The sequence below is a fragment of the Xiphophorus hellerii genome, chromosome 3 (genome assembly GCF_003331165.1).
Source record: "Xiphophorus hellerii strain 12219 chromosome 3, Xiphophorus_hellerii-4.1, whole genome shotgun sequence".
Lineage (NCBI taxonomy): Eukaryota > Metazoa > Chordata > Actinopteri > Cyprinodontiformes > Poeciliidae > Xiphophorus > Xiphophorus hellerii.
This window is the reverse complement of record NC_045674.1, coordinates 21452808-21470291: the sequence shown is the minus strand read 5'-3', so window position 1 is coordinate 21470291 and position 17484 is coordinate 21452808. Positions and strand designations below refer to the sequence as shown.

The following is a 17484-nucleotide window of genomic DNA, read 5'->3' as shown; positions in this document are numbered from 1 at the left end:
GAAAATTTGCAATATCATTTATTAAACACAATTCCTTTCATTTCCCTATAACACCAATTTACAATATATATCATCTTAATGCACTTTACAAGACAAATGAATTCAGTTCAAATGCCAGCGTACAAACAGCTGAATCTGATTCAATCCAGATGCAGCTCAAACTAATCCAGTTATTTAACACAGTTGTTTCAATGTTGTTTTTCCGTCAATCCCTCTTTATGAGCAGGCTCGTTGTGACAGCGGAGAGAAACAACATTTTATCCAGCAGAAACCACCATTACAACCCAGCGCAAGGTGACCACTCATCTAAAGTAGCCAGCCGGGGTTGAGAGGAGAGGATAGAGATATAGAAAAACTACAAATAAGACTAAGTCCGGACTCTTTTCATAGGAATAAGCAATAAAGGGAGTAAACTTAGTTAATAGCAGCAATGTCACTATCAACAACTCAGTGAAGAAAAGAGACACAGATGTTAAATATGTACTCCAGAACCAGTTCAGCTTGCCCTTGAATGTCATAGCTATGTATCTTCTTAATTATGGAACATGGCATAACTCCGCTGAACTAAATACGAATTAAATCACACAAGCAAAACTCTACGAAGCCATCTCTAAAATTTACTACGTCAAAATCCTACAATACAAATATATAAATCTTTCCCTCTGAATCTGCAACTGATTTAAAGTCTGCAACTGATTTAAAACTGATGAGATGTTACAAAGCAATGAACAGTAATTAGAGAGGCCTGCACGTCTAATCTTCACAGGATTCACTTACATTTCAGTCCACTTGAATCTTCTAAGATCAAATGTGAGGACCTCTCTCTTTCCATACTGCAATCTCTCAGCCTGGCGCCTCCATACACAGATGTACGTGTGATTGTCTTTCTTCACTGCAATATAAATGGATAATCTGTGAATGCAAATAATTTGAGCAGGGATGTGGGTTTGGAGACCTGACACTTAAACTGCCAGCAGAGGTACACATTCAGGCTCCATGTTTCAGACCCAATTGTGTCTTCTATCCAACACAGTCTGTGCCTACTGATTCCCGTCTCCAAATTGTACCACTTCTATTAATGCAAAAATATTGCCGTGGGAATTCCACCCCAAAGGAAACTAAACACTTCTCTGCTTTTTCAATCCCTTTTTCATCTGTCTGTCATCTGCTTCAAAATTAGAACACTTACTGGAAAAGTAAAGCAATCCAAAAATAAAGTGAGGATGAATGTCTGACCATTTCCAGTAAACAGGCTAAAAAGTGATTTTGCTACAAACCTTTCAAATGCAACGGACAGCGTTTACTAATCACTTTCATATGTTTTAGGCTGCCTAAGATAAATCAATCCTGACCAAGCATATTACTGCAATGCGACAACCGGACCTGGGTTTGGTCATTATGGGCAGGATCAAAGCCCACCCTCACACACATGTGTGTGTTTTTTTTTTTTTTTTTAGAACACGGACCTTCCTTTTTGGCCAGAAATTACTGTGGTAATGTTTAACCCCGATCCATCATATTGGACTGGGATTTGAGGGTTTCTGCCTGTTAATCTGGGCGGCCACAGTAGTTTTAAAGTCCATTGATGTTTAGTCATGGTCGCGTGTCTGGAAGAGCAGCAGATTGCTACTTGTTGCAGGGCGTGAGTCACCAAAGAACTGATGAAGATCTGATCCGACTTAGGCTGTGGCAGGACAGGAACAGGCTTGCCTGGAAGGTGAAAGAATAAGACCAATCATGCAATATAGATAGAAATATCCTTCATTGTCCCAGAGTGGGGAAATTTCTGAAAGTTCACATGATTTATTAATGGATAAGGCGATAGTTTGACCTCATACAGAAGCAAAGCGTCACAGTTTTAAAAAGAGGGAATATTTTTGCATTGATGAGAAAACGAGTTAGCAAATGTTACAACTGACCACATAAGCACACACGCACACACACAAGTGACCCATTCATCAGGGTCTGTGGAGTCTGGAAACTCCCCTGTCACAGCCAAACACACACACACACACACAGACACACTCAGTACATACCAGCTCACTTTACAGACATAAACAGTTCACATGATGAATGTGTCTGTTGGATCTCATTCACTTAAAAATGTTTCGAACATCAGAATGTCATATAAGATCATTGGCCTGTTTTCACACCATGTGAATTACGGATGCTTGCAATTGCTTTGGATAATTATCATGGTGTTGGAGTTGGGTTCTGTATTTGTGACATCTTTTGATTTAGTTCTGGGTGGGGTAAGTATTGCACTTTGAAACATTTAGTGCTGGTTTAAAAGGCCAAGTTTGAAACAAAAATCTATAAAAAAAAAAAAATCCCATCTATTTGTGAAAATCAAAAAGTTTTCTGACGATGTCCTTCTTATATGTAGCACTAAGTATGCTAATAATCAATTAAAATGCACAGTTCAAATACACATAATAAAAAAAGTCATTCCAGCTTGAACAATCTCTTGGAAACTATTAGAATTTGTTTTATGTGTCCATTCAGACAAAAAAGGATATCAAAATATTATGTGGCATATTGCTAACAACGGAAGTTAAAAATAAATGGAGAGCATCTGTGAACCTCAATTTTACAGTTTTGCCACAGATTCTCAGTTCTTATCCTATCTCCTGACTTTGACTGGGATACCTTAGCTTTGACATAAACAGTTTTATTGTAAGTCAGACTTCATATTGAAGGTGGTTGTAGTGTTAGAAAGTGAACATCTGCTCTGGTCTCAAGTGTTTTGGAGAATTTAACTGGTGTTTGTCTAGGATTGGTCTTATTTAAATTCTTCCATCTTCCTGTCAATACTGATCAGTCTTTCTGTTTATGCTCAAGAAAAGGTTACCCAAAGCATGATGCTTTCTCTGTCTTGTCCTGTAGGGGTAGTGCATTCAGGGTAATGTAAAGTGTTAGTTTTCTGCCACAGTGTTTTGCATTTAAACCAAAGAGCTCAGCATTTTTCTGATCTTACCAGAGAAGCCGTTCCATGTTTTTGTTGTGTCTCCCACATTGCATCAGAACCTGCAAACAGGACTTCTAATGACTTTCTTTCAACCATGGCTTTCTTTTTGCTGCTCTTTTATATGAGTCAGATTTTTTGAGTGCATATTTTGTTGTACTGTAAACAGATTCTCCCACTTCAGTTGTGCATCTCTGCAGAGTGATTACAGTCATCTCTACTGCTTCTCAGATTAATGCTGATTATTGCAGGTTAGGTGGAGGATTATGATCAAGTAGGTTTTAAGCTGATCTGAACTCTCTTCATTTTCAGATATTGATAAGAGGATGGATGCTTCAGATATCTTGAAACACAAGTCACCTCTGCAAGAGAAATAGTCAGCAGTTGTTTGAGTTGCAAGAAATGTAAATTTTTACACACTACTTGCTGTCATTTGTAGTTAAGATGCTTACAACTCTATCAGTGGCCTTATGCAACTTCAAAAACTGCGTCAGCTCTGGGCATTTACTGCATTGAGACTCCATCCAGTCTACTGCTTGTATTTTTGGATGGCAAAGAGAGATTTCAAGACTATGAAAAATAACACAACCAACAAAAATTGCATTTTAAACAACTATTTATGATTTTGTTATTGTGCACACTGATCCTGTGGTGACAATACATTTGCTAACTATTAAAAAATGTTCTTCTCTTTCTATTTCAAAAGATTGTCAATCTTACACATATTATAAAACCTTCATGCAATGTAATTTTGCATTTGATATTTGCTCACATAAAATCCGATTTAAAGTGAAAACTGAGGCTTTTTGCAAGGAAATGGGCCCCATGCTCATTAGCTTGAGTCTGTGGAGACGTCAACATTTTAATTCCCTACATTGAGATGAACGAGCCATTATTTATTGGAGGGAAGATGCTGACTAGTAAACACCACAGAACCAGAGAAAATTCAAGCAAGTTGCTTTAACAAGCACATCTTTATTTCTTGTTCAGCAGCATTGTTTTGCCAAAATCAATAAAAAATTAGACATTTATAATCATCCTCGTCATAATCATTACTTTATTGTTGCCAATGTAAAAAACCAAGTTTTCAAATATTGGCCTTTGTTTGTCTCTCCAATGCCGAATATTATATTCTTCTTCTTTTCTTACATTTCAAAGGTTTTCATATTTTGAACAGTTGGTGTTTAGTGGTCAGAAAATGCTTTGATGTGTCCTCTCTAAATACGGGTGCATCCTAACGTAAATGCCAGTGCTCCAACCTGAACTCGTATGCACCCTGGATTTCCCATAACTGTCCTGAGGAAAACACTACATTTCTTTTTCAATTGAGCAATCAAAACTGGAGCATTAGCATGAAATTTGAGTGTAAATGTGTAATTTGACAGCTCCTATATGTGACAGTAGAAAAAAGACAAGGGAAGGAGAGAATTGGATTTAAGGTGAAGAGGGAGAAATTGAAACATTGTGTGACCACAGATAGGGCCATAAATGGCTTTAATTTACCCAACTAAAAAGAAGGGGAAAGCCAGAAAACCCAAAAGGGGGTTTTGGAATCGTCACTTTCGCAAGCGACCTGGCTAGCTGGCCCAGGAAGGTGGATTGTGTCACACAAGGGGGGCCACTGAAATGTGGCTTCTTTTTCTCATCCAGCTCTCAGTTCAAGCTTCTCCTTTTGTCTAATGCTTGGAGGTTCTTAACAGTTCAAAGATAAATACTGAAGCACTTATTTTAAATGCTTTTGAAGTGCTTTTCTCTCTACTAATCTATCCTACTTACTGCTACAACATTTTAGGATGACCAGGCAGCAATAAAAAGTACCTAGCATGACCGATTACAAAGCCACATCAACTATTTTGCCTTCCGAGAATACAAACTAAGACTGGGAAAAATTAAGGCGATATTTCTGTCTTTTCTTTAGCTCTTCCAAACGCATTACCCTGCCTCAGTGGAACAGAGTTGATTACTAAAACAGAAACTTGGAAACAAATTAAACGGTGACAAGAAACAGGGGCATCTTAACCACAGAGCCAAAGTATTAATTTGAAAATACATCTTTGGGTATTTTGCAACTGGATTCATCTTGCGTTTCCTTAGTTGTATTTATGAGAAAAAAAAATTAAACACTGTGTAATCGTAGTTCAAATGCTCAAATGTTTCATTATAAACTATGAAAGCTTTAGTCTTTATTTGTAGCTCTTTGGGGGTCAGACTGGGAGTCAGAAACTGCCATGAAAATATTGTTTCTCAGTGATACGTTTGGTTTGGCTGTTAATAAATACCAAAGGGAACTGTAATGTTTTATACATACCTGGCTATGTTTACCTATGCAATAGATGAAGCAGTGAATTTGTTCACTTCCATTCCTAAACAAAAAGCTCTGCACACATACTCTGAATAACCCAGCAATAGCCCTCCAAAATGTATTAACAAATTGCTTCAACTACACATTAAAATTATTTTGTTAGAAAACTCTTTAGCAAGACTAATAACATTTAACTGGAGTACCTACTAAAACGAAAAAAAACATAACTAAAAAAACAAAGAGAACACACAAACACAAACCAATAACAATAAACTAAAACCAATGAAACAATGAAGTGATATCACAATTCAGTGTAAACATCTATGTTTAATAAGAACCAATTTCGAGGATCTGGAATGATGCAGAATTATCCCCAACCACTTTATGCAGCTTCTCTGGCAGAATCCTAGTCCCCCCAGCATGTCCCGGGTCTCCTGCATGGAAAATCTCACTGGGGAGGCATCATCCTCACCAGATGCCTGAGCCACCTCTATTTGCTCCTCTCAATGAGGAGGAGCAGCAGCTCTACTCTCAGCTCTGAGGGAGAGTCCATCCATAATCTCATTCTTTTGGACTGAAAGCTTGTTACCATAAGTGATGGTAGGAACATTGATTGATCAATCTGTAAATGTGGAGTTTCACCTCTTGTCTCAGCTCTCTCTTCACCACAAAAAGCTGCAGCGCCATCCCTTCAGACATCAATCCACTTATGATCACCCACTAATCACCCACTAAAATTCTTCCACTTGGGGCAAGATCTTGCCCAGAGAGGGCATTTGACCATTTTCCAGCTCATGGGTATTGTCCTGGATTTGGAGGTGCTGCTTTTCATTCTGGGTAATTCACGCTTGACTGAAAACTGCTCCAGTCTGATAAAGCCAACATAACTAACATCCGAATCTGAGGCCACCAAAGCAGATGCCCTCAACATCTGTCCAAGAAGGTTATGAACAAAATCAATGACAAAGGGCGACCTTAGCAGAGTACAACTCTCACCAGAAACATGTTTGAACAGTGTGGACCATTCTCTGACACCAGATGGTCCAGGGGCTTGGCACTTCTTACTCTTGAAGTTCCCCCCAAAGGAATCCCCATAGGATATGGTCAAACATCTTCTCTAAGTCCACAAAACACACAAGCTGAATTCCCACACAAGTGGGACACAAGTGAATTCCCATACATCCCCAAAGACTCTGCTCAGGGTGTAGATTTGGTGCAGTGTCCCACAGCCAGGATGAAAACCATATTGTTCCTGTTGAACAGGACTGAGCCTTCTGCTTGGACTGGTACATGCAGCAGCAGATGGTTTCTGGGTGTAGCTCAGTCCTTTTTGTTCCTCCCATGGTCGGGCTCAGCAACATGTGAATAGGGCTAAGCCGTAAACAAAAGCGCTGAACTATTGCTTTTGGTCAAGTACTCCTTTGTTGTAAAAATTGTCTTTGACAATAAATTTTATACTGTTGAAACATCTGTTTATTTCCCTTTAAATTTTATATTTGTAAGGAAAATACATATGTTGGTTTCAGCCATTAAAAAATTGTCAAATTCTCTCCAACTATAACTAGGAGCTTATTCTGCTGTCAATCCATGTTTGGTGTCTCCATTGTAGTAAATTATTGAAGTTTTAAAAATAAAAGTAAAAAAAAACAAGACAAATTCTTATCTAACAATTTATTCAATCAACAAACATAGGCCTTTGCAGCAGTGTGTTGGAAAACTGTGCACAGTCACCAAACCTGGCAGCTCTTCCTAGCGGTGGTCACCAACATGGTCACACACTGCGAAGGGGGGGCATCCTATCCTCCAGTTACAATTCTCACAAGTCAGCAATTGTGGTTGTGTTGGCCACTCTGGCGAAAAAGCACACCCAATTTGATCACACAAGTTGAGCTTAGAAATTGCAGGCAGTCCCTTCCATCGTCTCGACTCCCAAATTCTGGAAGATGTGGGGTGTTGATTGCCAAAGTTTCCAGACTCTCATCTCAATATCTGTCTGCATTGAGATTGTCTCTGATGATGACAAGCTTTTTTGGTTTTCAACCTGAGGTATGTGCCACCCCACACCATTCCATTGGTTCCACCAGAAAGCTCTTTGGCATTGGCAGAGAGGATTTGGAAAGTTTTTCATTGGCACCAGGCATGTATTGAACTCTGCACAGCTTAGTATAAATGCACTTTCCATACAAATGTGGCATGATTTAATAGGTAGTAAAAAGACTTTCCAATTGTGAAGGATTTAAGGTTAAGATGCTTTGTTACATTAAGTCTGGAAAGAAAAGGTTTTTATAGACTCATCTATGAGGATTGATACACATGGTTACCACTTGCAGAAAATAAAAATGACACAAAAATGCTTTAATGCAACGTTTCAAACTCACAATAGCACAGGATGGCTCATTAGACTTGTCAGTGTGTGTTCATTATTAATTTAATAGGGATGATGCACAATAGGGAAACTCATAACACAGTAAGATACTAAAAGACAGAATTATTATATACTTTTAAAGAGAAAAGGCGTAGTTTAACGTACAAACTTAAGAAAGGACACTGGCGGTCAGAGGAAAAAGGAAATGGAAGACAAGAAAGGGTGGAGCTCCTGGAAACACTGAAAACCTTGCAACTTTTCCTTTAAAGTTCAACTACTTTCTGATATTATACAACAGACTGACGTGCACAATAAACATGGTAGCGATTGTAAGTCAGATCATCACTCACTGTAACTGAACACATTCTTTCCAGATTTTTCTTAGAACCATTTAACACTGCAGAATTTCTTTTGAAGGAAATGTGTAGATGATTGAAGTTCTTCGCATTCCTCAGGAAATAACCTCATGAGGATTTTTTTACTCTTGTATGATGTCACCTTTTTACAGTACTGCATCAAAAATACACATCAAATGAGGTTCTTTTAGCTTTGAGTTTCAATAACTCTTTACACAAAGTAGTCGATAGATGGTTTCAGACCATCACTGACCATATGAACCCAGATCCACACGCATACCCAGCTTCCAGATGTTCATTGATAAACTATGGACCCTGTTTGGCCATTCCACTCACGCTGGTCCACTGTTTTGCTCCCATTCAGATGGGAGCATGACAGAGTGGCCTTCTCCCCAAACCTCAGTGCTTCTTTGATCTTCCAGAAGGTTTAGAAAGAGACTTAGGAGTTCTGCTCATAATATGGTTACTGGTTAACCACCAGCAACCACATTTTGCTCTCTGATGTTGCCTTCAGAGCTCTGTGCAGCTGCCTCTTGGTAGAGGTTTGGCTCAACAAAAGTCTTTGTAGTGTGGCAGGTTGCACAAAAGCCGGGAATATCCCCTCGTTGAATTTCTGTCCCCCAGAGCTTATTTCTTATCAAGAAAATGAATTCATGGCAAACTCCCACACCAAATGCATTTTTATCATATTATTCATGGAAGGTGGACCTCCGTCAAACCAACTCAAAGACATTTTAGCAGTCAAAACAATCGCCAAGAAACAATTCTTGTGCATTTTGTCATTTATTAAAGTAATAAAATTATTACGTTCTGTATTATTTCAATAAAATAGAGCTTTTTACTTCAAAAGCTGTCCAAGTGGATGAATTTAAGTCATTTGTCATTATGATTACAGCTGACAGCTAAAGTTATTTTAACAATGGGTTTGATGTCTTTCTCCTAAAAGTATTAAAAGTTGCTGAACAGCACCATCTGGGACTTAACTGCGATGTAAAAGAATGCAAAGACATGCAAAAAAGAACAAAGCCAGAAAAACAAACATTTTATTGCAAGATGGAAGCACTCAGTGGTTTTATCAACTGGAAATAAAATGGGTTTAAATTCACATTTCTCTGTCATAACAATTTTGCTGGTTTACAGTAGTGATGACTACAGCACTGTTTCTACTAAAAGGGTCACACTATGCAAATTGAATGTTGAAAATCAGTTTGAAATTTGAATTTTGAAAATCAGTTAAAAGTTGATATCAGTTTCAGTCTACATAAGGCTGGTGAAGAAGTCGGTTGTACTGTTGTCTTGCAACACAAAGGTTTGAGTACTGTGTAGCATATTTGTAAATATACTATATTTTCAATAAATGTAAATGAATGGTGACCAATAAGATCAATGGGCTAGTTTTTACAGAAGGTAGGTGCGACTCGTGAAGGAGCAGACAGACTAGAAGGTTGCAGTTGCGAGTGCCTTGTATTTATAGTGTGAAAAAAAACTATATACATATTTACAACAGTGGAAACATCCAAATGGCCATATAAAAATGCGCAAAAAAGAAAGGGGGAAAAAAAACAAAAAAAACACAAAATAAACAAAAAACAAAATTTATCAATCCCACAGTTCCAACATAAATGGACCCACACCCTTCAGTTCATCTACCTTCAAGCTGGGGTTGATTAGAGGTCCCAAGCAGATTACAATTAAAAAGCTTGGTGCAGTGCAGGTCATCAGCTGACTAAAGTCAGATCAGAGTGGGGAGAAAATTGTTCATTAGCTGCAAGAAGCCTCCTACCAGCCTGGCAGGAGAAGCAGAAGTCTTCCAGCACCAAAAGTGCAATCTTTTCTTGGGCTCTAGCTCGCCATCGAACCTGGCCAATTCCGCAGTTTTATCTCACACAAACAGATTTTTTTCACCTCCTTTATGGCTCTCAGTAGTTGGCTCCTACAGTTCAGCACATTATGTGTAAGCATCATACAGATTTAAGGTGAATGATGAATGACACAACGCTCAACTAACCTGCAGCTCTGCTCCTCCCAACGCGTCCTAATGTTTCATACCTCCCGGCTCCTGCTAATATACCTAGCAGATAGGCTGCGGTACATGTAACACTGATTTCCAACAGCGATTGGCTGTGTGAAAATCTCGCGAGAATCGCTGACATTACATTAAAGATATCGCGAGATTTGAGATAAAGCGGTTAGGGAGTGGAGAAACCGGATAATGGGGGAATGGAAGTTAAAATTTATACCCGGGTTACACCTGGGCCTGAGATATTTATGCAGGGAGTTTGCATGTTCTACTGTGCATGTGTAGGTTTTCTCTGGCCTCCAAAACCACATCAACTTTTTTGAGCATGATATGTTAACTGAAACAAAAAATCTGTATTTTCTCTTCTTTTCTATGCACTTCTTGTTACTGTGCACTATTTTATTTTTATATTTGTATCATGTTCGAATAAATTTCATAAATTTCAAAATTTCAAAATTTCAACTGATAACTCTAAATCACCCTGAGGCATATATGTGTACATTCATGATTGTCCTGTATGTCACTTTGTTGCCCTGTGACAGATCACCGATCTATCCAGGGTGTACCCTACTTCGAGGCTATGTGGAGACAGGCACCAGCTCCTTCCACAACCCTGCAAGGTCAAGAGAGTGTAGGCGTTCTTGTCCTTGTACATCCAAAAGCATATGCATATTTAAAAGGTAATTAAAACCAAAATATAATTTAAGTATTTTTAATACCATGCCCTGAAGATATAAAAGTTGTTCTTCCATGAGACCATAAATGTACCATACCTTTATGCTTCTTTTGCTTTTTACAGGTGTATTTCTTAGCAATAAAATATTACAGTAAAAGTTGAAATGTTTAAATTTTTTCCTTTTTAAGTCTGACTTTGTCCATGTCTGTTTGTACGTTGTTCTTATAACAAGTACTTGCCTCATTACAGATTATTTTCCATGTTTGCTTTTTTGGACTCCCTTTAATATTTCAGCTCATGAAAGAGTTAGTATCACACAGCGATAACTTGCAATTTTAAAAAGATTTGCTCTTTTTAAGGTACCCCTCACCCCCAAAAAAACTATTCAAACCAACTTGGTCTGATGTAAAAAAAAAAGAAAAGTAATTGCCCTCTAAACCTAATACTTTGTTGAGCCAGAGCATAACATTGACATTTAAGTGGAGATGTTGAGTACCTTAATTATTGAGTCATTCAGACTTCCTGGTGTGCCATGGATTGTTGATAGTTACTGTATTACGTAACGTAACCCAGCATGCTTCAGCTTAAGGTCTCAAAATTAAGTTAATGTGTTAACCTGCCAGGGCCATGCCTCATCCCCTCCTCTAATTTCCCAGGAGTCTGCTTATATCCAGTTCACCCATCTTTACAGTCTGTCATGTTCTTTCAACCCCGCCCTCCTTAACCCTCAACCAGACTTCATCTCATCTCTCTCCTCTCCCTCCTTTGATAAATAAATGGTGGTACTTTTCCCTTTGAGATATTGAAGAGCAAAGAAGATTTTATGTTTTCATCAATTACAGCAAGTCATGTAGGTGTGAAACCAACAAAGCAGCTGACCTGACTGTCAGCATTTTGTACAATTTTGTGTAAGTTTTTAGCCCAATGTGACTGAATGCAAGCCTCCCAAATAAGAGTCACGTTTAGTCCACAGAATATTTACCCAAAAGTCCTAGGAATCATTTGTGTTTTGGGGGGAATGTGAGACAGGCCATTGTATTCTTTTTGGTCAACAGAGGGTTTTTTTGCCTAAGAACTCTCTCATCAATGCAAATTTCCCAGAATATTTTTCTTAGTGTTGAATCATGATCTAAACTGAGAAAAGTATGTATGAGCCAGTCGCTCCTGGGAATGGTTTTCAGTGAGAGCCCTCAAGAGGTTAAATTATCATTTGAAAACTTGCATTTTGTTCTTCTTTTTAAGTTAACTTTGTATTTAAGGCAAACAATAGAAAAGCTAAATCAAAAAAACTTTAAGGAAGCAAATGCTTACCAAAATATCATGCAGCTCTGTAAAATGCTTCATGGACAATGAAGAGATGAGAACAAGTGCATTTCCCAGCATTTCGCTCTGCATCTTACAACTAAGTATCACTTCAAGATGTTTCTGAGTTGAAGGACTACTCTTGCCGTCAATGCTACTAGCACAAAACATCTGTGAGCTGTGATTACACCAAACATCAGTCAACATCTCAGTGTGAAAATGCACAACCACAGAGAAAACCGTGATTCACTTCGTAGATATGTGATGACTCTTGCCAGTCATAGACCAAGGACATCCTGCCTGGTTTAGTCCCTATGATGGACAGATACACATAAGTGAAAGCACACAACATTTGTGAGTGATTCATGCAACCTAGCTATTAGTTTGTGTTTTTCACACACCCAAAGAACCACACCCTAACACAGATTTTGTAGGCTGGCAGAAAAACTGTGAAACCTTAGTTTCATTGAGTGAAAATTCCCCTCGCTTTTACTTCATAAACTTCGACAGATAGCTCATTTGGGGTTTGTGTGTTTTTTCACATCATTGTTGACCTTGCTAAATTTTGCAAAGACTAAAATAAACAAACGAGATTTCAAATGCTTACGTTTTATTTGCAATAGACAGAACAGTAACAGTTCTCACACCCTACTGCAAGAAAACTGCTGCAGCAAAGTATTGTAAATGGAGGTGGACTGTTCAGTTTCTCTATTTTAATGACCGCAGATGTAGCTGTGGATCTCTGTAGTTCACTAAAACTGTGTATTATCCATTAAGATTGCAGTATATAACTTTCATAAAAAAATTTTTTTATTGTTTTTTTTATTTATTTATTAAAACTGTCATTATATTGTGACAGTGTAATACTGTGAAAGCTGCGATGGAGTGGCGACCTGTCCAGGGCGAACCCTGCCTCTCGTCCGTTGACTGCTGGAGATTTGCTTTGAAATTCTTTCATGGATGCCATTATTCCCAAGTTCTTTCTTCTTGTTGAATTACTTATTTTTGTGTCTTGAATTAGATTTGTTTGGTCTGAAGAATAGAATAGAATAGAAGTACTTTATTCATCCCAGCAGGGAAATTACTTCGCAGTTACAGCATAGAGACAAGACACAATAACAACTACCACTGAGTAGTAGTTGTAGATAAAATAAAAAATAAAAAATAAGATATAAAATGCTATAAATTGTAAAAATATAAAATGCTGTTAATATAAAAAGCAACTTAAGAGCAGTCCTTGCAAGATTCAAAAAATGCAGATATGTATATGTAAATATATGTACAGCACGTATGCCACAGTGCAGTTATGCAAAATTGGACTGATTAGTGCAGAACAATGATTTAGCTTTTATTGTACAGTGAGATGGCATGTGGCAGGAAGGATTTCCTGTATCTGTCCCTACGGCAGCGGAGCTGGAGCAGTCTATGTGAGAAGGTGCTCCGCTGTCTGTCCACTATGTGGTGGAGAGGTTGCTGTTTATTGTCCATAATAGACAGAACCTTCTTCAGTGTCCTCCTCTCCACCACAGTTTCCAGGGACTCCAGCCTTAGTCCCAGTACAGAGCCAGCTTTCCTGATGATTTTGTCCAGTCTATTAGAGTCGCTGGCTCTGATGCTGCTTCCCCAACACACAGCAGCAAAGAAGAAGAAACACTTTGGTATGACAAAAAAAAGAAAAAAAAAATCTTTTATTGAGAATTTTTTTTTTTTTTGTATTGCATTATAATTAAAAGTCAGTATGTGAGTCTTCGGTTTGAAGGCAAAATTGCCTGAGGCTGCAGTTTTATTAACACACAGACATCTTAAATGATCCAGGCAGCCCAGATCTGCCTGGTCTTACAGTAGGAACTGTGTGACGTTTGGTTAGCCACAGTATAGAATACCAGCCAGTGCTCACACTGTGTTTCATGGTTTGTCTGTTAATAAGTCTGAGTCACTTTTATCTAAGCTTTATTTTAAGGCTGAATAGGCAACAGTAAGTAATATAAGAATGTCTGGGTTTGTTTCTTGCCAAGTATGTTCTCACTGAAAAAGTGTCCTGGTGAAAAAAGGAGCACACTTGATGAGCTGCTGAAGTGTGTTCTGGGGGAATTTTATGATGTAGCGTGAATGCCAAGGAAGACAGCAACAGGAAGTCAGACATTGTGCTTGTGTGACCTAAATATTAACATGCAAAATAGTCTAATCACACCAAAAATCTGAAAATGAATAAAAAGAAAAAGGAATGTAAATATATCAAATCCACCAAATAGATTCTTTTTATTAGCATGATCAGTTTTTACAGCAATTTTTTAAAATTATTATTTAAATGAGCAACTGATCAGGGTGGAAAGGCAACAGATGAAATGCAGTTAATCAAAAAGTCAAAGTGGATAACACAAAAAACACTGTACTCATGTCCCAAACCAAACCGAATGCAACTTTTTGGCTATCAAATTAAAAGATGTTTTCTAAAAACTTTCTTTGCAATTTTTGGTGAGTTACTTAATAATTTTAAACACATCATTGTGATGCAACAGCATGTGTTTGTGTTGCGGTAGCTCATCCTGCATTCCTTTAGCTTTGCAAAATACCCCAAAGTTCTTCGCAGTACAATCCAAATTCAGTCATTTGCATGAATGTTCATGAATTTGACAAGTGAGCAGGGGAAGCCAAAGTTTTAACCACACCAACTCCTGAGTCATGTCTGCCAGATTTAATCACAGACTGGAAAAACATTGAATGAACCAAAAATTACCATCTTTAGTCAACATAGTAAGCAACATGAATACTAAATAAGACCTTTTTTCTTCCAGCTCAATGTTTGACATTTCTGTCTGACCCAGGTGGTGCCAAAAGACACTTTCAACCTTTTTTTTAAATTCGCAAAGCAGTTCCTAAGCCACAAAAATGAAGCACTCTATTCAGTAATAACCAATAGAAATGTATGTTGCACATCAATGAGCTTCCCAAAAAATCAAGCTGATGTTGCAGTACCATCGGCGGAGTGGAATTAAACTCAACTGAGTCATTGTAGAGCACATGTGTCAAACTCAAGGCCCGCGGGCCACATGCGGCCCGCTACGTCATTTTATGTGGCCCTCTCCCCCCCCACCACCGTTTTACAGCCCTATTGATTGACTTAAAATAGGTTTTGAGCACGAATTGACTACAAATTACATCTCCCATAATGCCTTCCGATTCTTACCAGCCAACATTACGGCTTCTCGCCACTAGAGTGCAGCAGACAACACTGGGATTTTTAAGAGAATTTGAGGTGTAGGTGGTAGGAGTCAATAGAGGGCAGTAGTGCAACGTAAATGGATGCAAGTTGCCGTTAAAATCTAAAGAAGAAGAAGAAAAAGAAGAAGAATGCAGCAGAGTCACCTCAAGCTGATTATTAATTTTCCCAGCGAATAAAACTGAAACATCGACAAGCTAACAAGCTAAAGAGCAAAGTTCCGAGATGTTTCAATCGAGGACTTTTACCGTCTCCTACCCCCTGATTTGATGCCACAGCTTCGACTCCATGCAGCTCGTGTTTTGTCCACGTTTGGAAGCACCTATCTGTGTTTTCAATAATGAATTTAAACAAGACCAAGACCAGATCGCGCATTACTGACGAAAACCTACACGCCGTTTTGCGGATTTCCTCAGCACAAGAACTAAAACCAGACATGGACGAACTGACCAGGGGAAAACGGTGCCAGACATCTGGCCAGAAAACATTGGTAAGCACAAACAAACTAAATTTAAATAGAATGAATGTAAAACCAAAACTCAGTATACTGGAATATGAATATAGTTTATTGATTTTGCTTGTGTTTTGTTTATTTACAGAACACAACACAATGAGGATGTGTGTGAGTTGGTGACAGGGTGAAGAGGGATCAGCTTTGTGTTCAAGGACAGGCAACATCACCTCATTGTTTTGTTCTTATGTGAAATACATGTTCGTTGTGTAATAAATAACGAAAAAGTTTTGTGAATGAAGTTGAGAGTTAATATCAAAACTTGTTTTTATTCTTTGTCTGCTTATCTTTAAAGCAGACAAAGAATAATTTTCCCAGCGAATAAAACTGAAACATCGACAAGCTAACAAGCTAAAGAGCGAAGTTTAGCTGAGCAGATTAAAATACTGAGCATATTTTTAAACTGCTCAGTTTAAAAATACTGTAATTTTTAAACTGAGCAGTAATTTTACATCCATGCAAACTCAAATGTAATATTTAAAACTTGAATACATAAAATCAGTTATTTAACAATATGAGGTGTTGTTTAATTTATTTTTAACATTGTATTTTCATACATTTATGCTAGGGTTGCCCAAGTCTAGTTTTTCAGACCTATCACTGCAACTTTAGATGCGTTCTTTCTCTAACACACCTGGATCATTGACTCATTCATAGGCCTCTACTGAACTGAGTTGCTGCTAATGAGGGAAGTCAACTTTTTGTCCGGGGTATGTTTAGCAGGGATGCATCTAAAAGTTGCAGTCTGGAGGACTGCACTTGGGCATTCCTGATTTATACCGTCAATGTGGCCCGTTGAGGGTGGCCAATATGCTGAAGTGGCCCTTGGTGAAATTGAGTTTGACACCGCTGTTGTAGAGCATTAAATCTAGAATATGTCACAACGTCTAATAAAACTACCTCTGCCTGTTCAACGTCTGTTAACAACAAGAGTAGAAGTCCATGGAACGGCACAGTGTTACATCTGTGCCAGCAGTGTTTTGACTTTTTTTTTTAAAACCGTTTTGCAAAGCAATATATGACATCAATCAGTGGAAAAATGTTGTTTCTATAATCTTTACTGTTTACCTACAGCACATAAATACTATCTCATGCTTTCATATCAAACCAAATTGACACGTTGACTCCAGTTTTAAAACTTTTTGTTCTCTTGTGTCTCTGGAAAGGAAAAAAAAAAGACATGTAACCACAACAAAGAACCATTGCCAAACTATAGAGAGAGCAGCTGCCATGTCCTTCATCAGTTTGGTGATGTAAAAGAGTGCAGTCCTCCACAACCCTGTTGAAAATTAAACAGGTATTGTGGCAATGGATGAAATGATGGTTTTGTTACTGCATACTCAGGACAAAAACTAAAACTACTGATTTGTACTTAATAAGTAAGGTTTTACAATGTTTTAGTTCTATAGATTATTTTCATAGTCTCTCCATCTCTGAGTGCAAGATGTCTACAAAAAGGAACTGCTGTGTTCTTGTACATCTTCAAAATCCTTCTACCTATACCACATAAACAACAAAGTTGGGGAAATACCTCATAAAGTCTTTCACAATGTTCTCTCTCAATGAACACACTGTCTCATCACCATGTTGACCAGAAACAAACACAACATTGCTACAAGGAAAGAATTAATTGCTGGTTACATTAGTAAATCCCATCAAAGTCCACCTTATAGTACATTAGAGCCAACAAAAGAGACTCTAACTGTGAGGATTCCTGCCAGCCTCTACAACAGCAGAGCTCACCGTTTATTCACCCCTGACTTATAG

At 38.1% G+C, this 17484-nt stretch overlaps 1 long non-coding RNA gene across 1 annotated transcript; it reads right to left on the bottom strand.

Moving 5' to 3' along the window:
- Positions 1–9013: 9013 nt before the first annotated feature.
- LOC116717743 (uncharacterized) lies at positions 9014–10077 on the bottom strand. The gene is made up of 2 exons (XR_004338797.1): positions 9997–10077; positions 9014–9921 (listed from the first exon to the last, which is right to left on the bottom strand). It is a non-coding gene; the product is annotated as an uncharacterized LOC116717743 (long non-coding RNA).
- Between the last annotated feature and the right edge of the window lie 7407 nt (positions 10078–17484).